The sequence below is a fragment of the Cupressus sempervirens genome, chromosome 3, assembly GCF_028749045.1.
Source record: "Cupressus sempervirens isolate cs-2001-9-10 chromosome 3, ASM2874904v1, whole genome shotgun sequence".
Taxonomy (NCBI): domain Eukaryota; kingdom Viridiplantae; phylum Streptophyta; class Pinopsida; order Cupressales; family Cupressaceae; genus Cupressus; species Cupressus sempervirens.
Genome location: NC_143120.1, coordinates 528,841,107 through 528,850,687, shown reverse-complemented (window position 1 = coordinate 528,850,687; position 9,581 = coordinate 528,841,107).

The window sequence follows — 9,581 nt, the reverse complement described above, 5'->3', positions numbered from 1 at the left end:
GGGTGAGGAATCCATTTTCAAGGCGTGGCCTGCTATGAAGGCATGTTTGATCTTCTTTATTACTCGTTGACCCCTCTCTCAAGTGCAGGTTTCTTGTTTGCTTGAAATGGCTCTCATGGCGTGATCCTGCTCCAAGCTTGCGATTGACTGGCTCCCTTGCTTAGCTTGGCGTGGGTTGCATTTGGAATGGAAACTTCTATGTCTTTTGGTCATGAAGATCTTTTCCACTTGTTATGGCTTCAAAAACGTGAGTGGGGCTTTAGTTGCATTGTGAAGTCTTTCCTGCTGCAACTTTCTTTGTTTTTTAAAACTACCTTTTAACAGTGACTTTCTAACCTCCATGCCACGGCTTATCCTACCAATTTCTATGCTTGCGTGGGTAAGCTCTATTTAATTGCCACTCTATTTGTCCTCTACTTTTCAAATGAAGTTTCATGTTTCTAGATAGCACTTTGTTGCTCTATTCTTTAATCATGTTGATTCTCCCTAAGTGCATAGACTTTGTCTTGGTCTTATTATTGCACAAACTTGGAGCCTTGGGCAGTTAGTTTCTTTTATTTAGCGCAAGGTGTTTCTTTGATACTGGGTGTGGTCCTTTTCTAATGGTGTCCACCTCCTTTTTTATAAGCCTTTTACCCTGTAGCTTTTACCATCAGCACCTAGCTCCATACCAGGGACCCTCCATTCCTCTGCAAATTTGATTTTTAATGACCTGTGTGTATGAGCATCTCTTTCTGATTTTTTCATCTGCACTCACATCATCATTTTCTATGAGGAAGATCGCCTGGGTGAACAAGTCTCAGATGCCATATACACTCTCTTTGTCATTTGAGATGACATTGTATTGGATTTACCACCAGCTTCAAGAGTAGAATGTAAACTTGCATTATTGTTGCTGTTGTGTTGATCATTACTCCACTCAAGTGGAGCATAGCTTACATCTTCTAATAATAAAAGTCTTCTCAAGCATATCCACATACCTATTGTACTCCTTTATAAACTTCAATTTGCACAGAAACTCAATCAGCCTGATGAAACCAGTCAGACCCCAAAGTGGGTCCGATTAAAAAAAAAAATTTGTTTATGAACAACTGATCTAGCAAAGTGATTTATTGACATCCTCAAACTGACTAGAATCAAATTTGATGATTGAATCATCGCTAAAAACTTATTATAATTATTTCTGCATCACTGTGAAATCACTATCAGGAGGCCTATTGCTTGCCTTTAAAAATTGATTCAAACATCTGACAGAGACCCGAAACTCTAGATATATCATTTCTCTGACATGTTCAGCAGCCTTGCAAGATCTTGTTACATGATGACATCAGGGTCAAAAGATATCGACCTCTGAAGTTGCCTCCTTAAAATTACCTGTAGAGAAACATGTCAGAAAGCTAGAAAGTGCGTTTGGAAATGGCCTAGGAAACTAGGCAAATAAGCACATGGGGAAATGAAAACTGGGGGTTAAATCTCTGTCATGAGGACATTATGATCCTACAATTTAGGCTCATGAAAAATAACAAGGCGCAAATGGCGAGCGTTCAAAGTAAGCTACCTGGATTTTGCAGATTGGGAACAATGACAAAAACACTTTGCGAATGGAATTGACCCTGAAAAATGTGCAAATGGATTCGTCATGACTTACAAACTGACACACTTGGAGTATTTTCAGAGGACAATATAGGGGTACAATCCATTTGACTCAACCAATCGCGGATTAGGAGATACGACATCACGAACAGGGGTACTGACAAATCTGCAAATGCTGACACCAGCAAAAGATACAAATGTCGTTTGGAATTGCATTTGAAGACTGATCAAACAGATTCATCAAGACTTAAAAATTGAAACATAGGAGGTATGTAACATCTAAAATGCAATGCAAAAGGAATTTCAACATTCGGGTCAACTGGTCAAAAGTTATAACATGTCAAACAGGGCTTCCCAGAAATAGGTGCAAAGTGCAAAAGCATGAAAACATTAACTCACCAACTTTGAGGGATTCAGAACCTAGTCAAACAGACTCAAAATCACTCAAAATCTGAAACATAGGCTCTCAGGTATGGACACTAGGTACTCCCAAAGTGGTGAGTCATGAAACATTTCTAGGTGCGAGATATTCATTGGAAAACATAGCCTCCTGTCGCTATTTGACACTTCGGTGAAAATGCAAGATTGACAATTTCTGAAAGCAAGACTTCGCCAAATGACTCGGAATGATGATCTAACTTCATGGAACACATAGATAGGCTAAAAGTAGGGTGTTAGAAACATTAAACACCATTTAGGCTTCAGACTGGCAGTCGGATACATAGGCATCAAAAAGTTTTCATAGGGCTTAAATTCTCAACAGTGCTCAAAATCAGGGCTGCAATTTTGAGTGCCAACATTTCCAATGCATTGAAGAGGTGTCAAATGATCCAAAACTATCTTGGAACTCACTAAATCCTCTATTATAGGTTGGGAAGGAGATGGAAGCCTAGAATACCCTCATGGGCCTATGTAAGGGGTGGTTACTAGAGATCAAAGCTTGTAATGTTGGAAATTGAGTTAGCTTAACTTGGTGGGAAGGTTATGGAAAGTTAGGGGATCCATGAGTGGATAAGGAATCCTATAGACCAGCATAGGTGTCAAGAGAATACTAAGATCCTAGTTGAGGATCAGAGGCATAGAGTAACTAGTCTATCTTAACCTCCCCATCAGATTGGTATTAGAGCCTACAAAGGTGTGGGAAGAAAGCTAGTGCAAAGCAAGGTTAATATTATCACCTAGTGAATCCAGTGGTTCCAACATCATGGTGACCAATGCTAAATTGGCCAAGAAGGTTGAAGAACAAGAAAAAAAAAGTAGAAGAGCAAGAGAAAGACATCAATTCTTTGAGAGAAATATTCACACAAATTGAACAATTGTTGAGCAAGGTCCAAGACACAACTGATAAAGTCAAGGACAAGAAACTCCAACACCAGACCCTATTTTACCATAAGAGCATTTCTTGAAGGAAATCAAGGCAATAAATAGTAAAGCCCTAGAAGGCATTCCTCTATTCACTGAAAAGATGGATCCAAACCTCATCATCAAATGGATTGAAGGAATGGAGAACCATTTTGAATGTGATGGTGTCTCTGATGCTTAAAAATTCAAAGTGTCAAAGTCAAGGTTAAGAATTACTGCTTTAACCTAGTGGAAGTTTGTCCAATCAAAGAGGGAAAAAGAAGGAAAAGGTCCCATTATCACTTGGAAAGGAAGGGTGTCTAAAATTAAACAAGCCTACATTCCTAAAGATTATGAAATAAAGCTACATAGGAGGAGACAAAATTTGAGGCGAAAAGGTATGGATTTGAACTCTTATACTGAAGATTTCCAAAAGCTATGCTTACGGTCTAAGGGGGTGGAAGATGAAAGCATTAGATTGGCAAGATATTTGAATGGGCTCAAGTGATATATTCAAGAAGACATGAGCCATGTCACTCCTAAAATATTTCATTAGTGTTATCAAGTGGCCTTCAAGGTGGAAGAGAAAGGAAAAAGAAAGCAGGATCGTACCTCAAAGAACAAGGGAAGAGGTAGAGACTCTAGAGGAGGTCAAAGAGGAGGTTCTAATAAAGGTGGTGAATCAAGAAGCCAAGGGAAGAGTAGAATCTTGGAACAAAGTTCATAAATTAGTACAAGAGCATCTCCTAGTAGAGCAAGAGGTTCTCAAGGGAATAGAGCAAGAGGGGCAAGAAGAAGCAACTCCTACTTTGCCACCATGAAGTGATATGAATGTGTGCAGCTTGGACATCCTACCTATAGGTGTCCTGACAAACCATCAGCCTCAAATAATGAGAAGAGGGTAGCCTATACCCAAGAAGATAGTAGCAGCTCATGCACTAATGAATTCAACAAGTTGGAATCAGAAATGGGTGAGAACCTAATGTTCAGGAGGGTACTTATAAGGTAGCCTAATCAAGGTGAACCAAAGAAGAGGAGGGCACTTTTTAGAGTCAAGTGCAAGATACAAGGCAAAGTTTCCAAGGTTATAGTGGACTTAGGGTCTACTGATAACATCATAGTAGAGGAAGTAGTAAAGAAGCTAAAACTTACAAAGGTTCCCCATGCAAACCCCTACAAGATGACTTGGTTGAATCAAGAGCAAAATGTGCTAGTTAATGAGTAGACATAGGTGGAGTTTTCAATTGGGGGCTATAAAGACAAAGTGCTTTGTGATATCTTGCCCATGGATGAATGCAATTTTGTATTGGGAAGACCATGGAAATTTGATAGAAAGGTGATCTATGATGGAGAGGAGAATTCCATTTCTTTTAAGAAGGATGGGAGGACTTACAAAATTTAGTCCTTAATAGAGAATGAAGAGGGAACTTCTAAGACACCTAGTGTGTTTCTTAGTAAAAGAGTTCTTACAAGCATTGTAGGATGAGGAGACCATAGGATGTGCTATCGTGGTGAAGCCAAAGGAGGAACACAAGAAGTTGTAGGCAGAACTACCATTAGAACTACAACAAATGTTAGAAGAATTTAGAGATATAGTAAGTGATGGAACTCGTGCCACTCTACCTCCAAGAAGAGCAATAAATCATCAAATTGAATTTGTTCCTAGTGCATCTCTACCTAACAAAGCAGCTTATAAGCTTACTCCTAATCAGAATTAGGAAGTGGCAAGACAAGTGCAAGAATTATTGGACCAAGGGATTATTAAGAAGAGTATTAGTCCATGTGCTGTCCTAGTGGTCTTGGCATCCAAGAGAGGACAAAAATGGAGGCTTTGTATAGATTCAAGGGCTATTAATAGGATCATTATCAAGTATAGGTTTTCAATTCCAAGAATAGAAGATTTGATGGATTATTTAGGAGGTTCTATGTACTTCACCAAGTTAGATTTAAAGAGTGGTTATCACCAAATCAGAATTAAGGAGGTTGATGAGTGGAAGATTACTTTTAAAACCATAGAGGGATTGTAGGAATGGCTTGTAATGCCATTTGGGCTTGCTAATGCCCTAAGCACCTTCATGAGATTGATGAATGAGGTCTTGAAGGACTTCACAGGTATATGTATAGTGGTATATCTAAATGATAAACTCATCTATAGAAAGACAAAAGCAGAGCATCTGGAGCATTTGACATTGATCATGAAGAGACTCCATGAAGAGAAATTAGCTATTAACCTAGAAAAGTGTGTGTTCATGCAGCAAGAGTTCGTTTATTTGGGCTTTTTAGTATCCAAGGGTAATCTAAAAATAGACCCAAGCATGGTGGAGAAAATATTGAATTGGCCTTCCCCTAAACAGGAACTGAAGCTAGATGTTTGCATGGCTTGACACAATTTTATAGAAAGTTTGTGAGGAACTTTAGTGGGATTTGTGCACTAGTACTAGACACCATCAAAGGAGGATTGAAAACCAAGTTCAAGTGATCTGAGGCAATTGAGAAGGCATTTCAAGCATTGAAACAAGAGGTAGACACAAAACCTATCTTACTCTTACCTACTTTTTGATAAATTGTTCACCATTGAATGTGATGCAAGTGGTGTAGTAGTAGGAGATGTATTGAGTTAAGAAGGAAGGCTTGTGACATGCTTCAATGAGAAACTCAATGAGGCAAAGAAGAAGTATTCAGCTTATCACTTGGAGTTGTATGTATTGGTATAGTCTCTCAAGAATTGGAAGCATTACCTCCTACCCATAGAATATTTTTGTCTTTACTGATAATCAGGCTTTAAGTTACATAAACACTTAGGAGAAGCTTAGTAATAGGAATTTGAAGTGGATGGATTATCTCCAATCCTTTACTTTCATAATCAAGCACAAGAAGGGATAGCTCAATAAGATAGCAGATGCCTTGAGTGGAAAGCTTTTGACTATCCAAGAAGTACAGCTGCAAAGCATTGGAATAGTAGGTTTCAAAGACATATATGAGGAGGATGAAGACTTCTCACAAGCCTAAAAGATGTGGCTAGAGTTTGAGAACCATTTCCATGGTGAGTTTGTAGATTATACCCTTCAAAATGGATCGTTGTTTAAACGTAATCAGTTGTGTGTACCTAGAGGATCCATGAGGGAAAATCTAATTAAAGAGAAGCATAATGACAGCTTAAGTGGACATTTTGGCATAAAAAAAACTTTAAAGTTAGTAAAAAGACACTACTTTTGGCTTAAGCTAGCAAGGAATGTGAGGAGATATGTTGAGCAATTTGGAATACACCAAAGAGCTAAAGGAGGTTCAAGCAATGTAGGACTCTATCAACCTTTTTTGATTCCAAATAGGCCTTGGGAGTGCATAAGTATGGACTTTTTGGTTGGACTCCCTAAAACTAAATTAGGAATGGATAGCATATATGTTGTAGTAGACAGGTTCTCTAAAATGAGTCATTTCATTCCATGTAAAACTACTCACAATGCAAGTTATATAGCACATCTCTTCTTCAAGGAGATAGTTAGGATTCATGGACTCCCTCTAAGTGTTGTGCCTAATAGAGATAGCAAGTTCATGGGTCATTTTTGGAAAACCTTATGGGAAAGTTTGGGAACTAATCTCTCTTTTAGTTTAGCATGCATCTTCAAATTCATGGCCAAACTGAGGTCATCAATAGGGTTCTTGGCAACTTGCTAAGGCATTTGACAAAGGAGTGTGGATAGACTTGGGATCTTGTTATATCTCAGGCTGAATATGTTTACAATGACAGTGTAAATAGGACCACAAGAAGAAGTCCTTTTGAGATAGTATATAGAAGACACCCAAAGGAGTGTGTGAGTTGAGAGACTTAGGTTCTATGGAGTTGAAAAGTGGACAAGCTAAAGATTTCACTCAAACTATCAAGGAGGTTCAAGAGCAAGTGAGGAAAACCATGATGGAGTCTACTCAAAGACTCAAGGCTAAAATGGATGAAAAGAGGATAGAAGTACAGTTTTAGATTGGGGACTAGGTCATAGTCCACCTTAACAAAGCTAGGATGCAGCAAGGCATACCCACCAAACTACAGATGAGGAGAGTAGGCCCATGCAAGGTTCTAACCAAATATGGAGAGAATGCCTACAAAGTGGATTTTCCATTAAACTTAGCCATCTCAATGGTGTTTAATGTTGCAGACCTGATCAGATTCAAAGGAGATATCAATTTGCAAGGTATAGTTCCACTAAAAGTGCTACAAGACATTGACACCAATGAAATGCCCAAGAAGAAGCTAGCCAAAGCAGAGAAGATCCTGGAATCCAGAGTGAAGAATACCACAAGGCATCAAGTTTACATGGAGCACCTAATCAAATGGAAGGATCAACCTAAATCTGAAGCCACCTAGAATGAGGAAGGATAGTTCAAGAAGTTTGGTATTGATTTGGTTCTTCTTGACCCCAAAGTGCCTTAGTTGTGCTAGGGGGGAGTATGGTGTAAGAGCACCCTTCTAAGGACTCCTACCATTCAAATTTTTTTGTGCAAAGTACTTCTTGAGTGAAGGTTGTAAGTACAATAAGAGTTTTGACTCATTTGTGTGTGAAGGCTTAAATAGAGGTCTTAGTTTTTGACAAATTATTCTCATGTGGTCATGTATTTTCTTGAGTTGTATAAGTCTTAACATAGAGGTTAGGGGAGTTGTTTTCAATATTTGAGCATGAAAAAGACCTTAGAAAGGTCTTAGGAATGGGATGTGCAAAAGTTTTTTGAGCAAGAAAAATTGCTCCAAAAGTTGCTCAGCAACTTTTCTTTTGTAAAGCCTAAACCTTACCAAGGAGGCTCCTAACACTAACTAGGCTCTAATCTTTAGGAGAATCTTATATTAGACTTGAAAACCCCTAATGTACGGGTTGGAAATGTTAATGTATGGCTACTATAAAGAAACGTCAGATTGAACCACAATAATACAGTGACAGTCACTATTATTTGCTTTGTTTTGGAGTTAATAAATGAGAACTAGTGGATTTGTAGAATATAATATTGTTCATATCGATTCTTGTTTCTTGTGTATGCATTAGATTAGGTTCTTCCAAGTTTTGTACATATATTATTCTTTTTTTTTGAAGTAGACAACACTCTACCAGTTTTGGTGAGCCATGTAGATGAAGGGTTGTAACTTTTATTTCCACCATGGAAAATCCATGGAACCTTGGATTCTAAAGGTACATACCCTGTTCTACAAAATTATGTTTGCAAGGCTCTTGAAAATTAGTGCAAGAAATAGTTTGACAAAGCCCTAGGCGAGCTAGGCAGTGCTCAACTAGGAGTAAAATAGCTCTCAAGAGTAGAGGAAGGAATTCTATAGCTTTCCCTTATGAGGGAGTCAAGAAGGGAGTCAAAGAGTGTAGTTTTGTGAAGGAGAGGAATTGAAAATATTTGGAGGAGTGTTGTTGAGGTCTAGGATAGCAAGGGAACCAAGAAATCTTTAAAAACCTCATATTTTGGCATAGGCATTGTATGGACATATGGAGGCCCAAAACCCCAAAAATCCTTGAGATTGGGTCATGTGTAGAAAATATTCTTTTGACCAGGTGTGTTGAATCTTTGAAGGTAAGGAGGAAAAAGCTCTATAAATCTAGAAGGAGGCCTAATTAGGGCTCTCCTAGTAGCCATGTTTGTGAAGAAACCTTACAATCGGGTGAAAGCTCAATCTTGCCAATACATTGATGTCAAATGATCCAAAACCATCTTGGAACTTACTAAATCCTCTATTAGAGGTTGGGAAGGAGTTGGAAGACTAGAATACCCTCATGAGCCTATATAAGGGGTAGTTACTAGAGATCAAAGCTTGTAATGTTGGAAGTTGAGTTAGCTTAACTTAGTGGGAAGGTTAAGGTAGATCACAAAATCCATGAGTAGATAAGGAATCCTATAGACCATCATAGGTGTCAGGAGAACACTAAGATTCTAGTTGAGGATCAGAGGCAAGACTAGCTAGTCTATCCTAGCCTCTACATCACTGACATCCTAAGAAAAGAAAGGAAAGAGCTATGAAGTCAGCTTTCCCAACTACAAATGGAAAAAGAGAAACCTAAAAAATCCTTTTTAGAAACTATATGTGCTCTCCCATTTGATAGGAGTCTCTACATGGTTCCATTTTCTCACGATATAGAGGTTCCCAAGTATGACAAATATAATAGAAATGGTAACTCACATGATCATGTACAACACTTCTACACTCTTAGAATAGACTTCATGAATGAGGACACATAACTCATGAGACTATTTCCTAAAATTTTAAGGGGACAAGCCATGGAATGGTTTACCAAGTTGTCACCTTCCCTTAAAACATTTGAGGAACTTGCACAATGCTTCATTCAACAATATTCATACAACATTAAACACCCTATTACCATGTCACCTCCCCTTAAAACATTTGAGGAACTTGCACAATGCTTCATTCAACAATATTCATACAACATTAAAAACCCTATTACCATGTTGGATCTATGCAACATAAAACAAAAACAAGGGAAGCTATTTTCTACATACCTACAACATTGGAGATCACTACATTCTAGGTATCCTAGACTAATTCCTAAGATTGAGAAGATTGAAATCTTCATCAACATCCTTGTGTTTGAATTATATTATAATCTTAGGAAGAAACTATTAACCTCATTCAACGACATGGT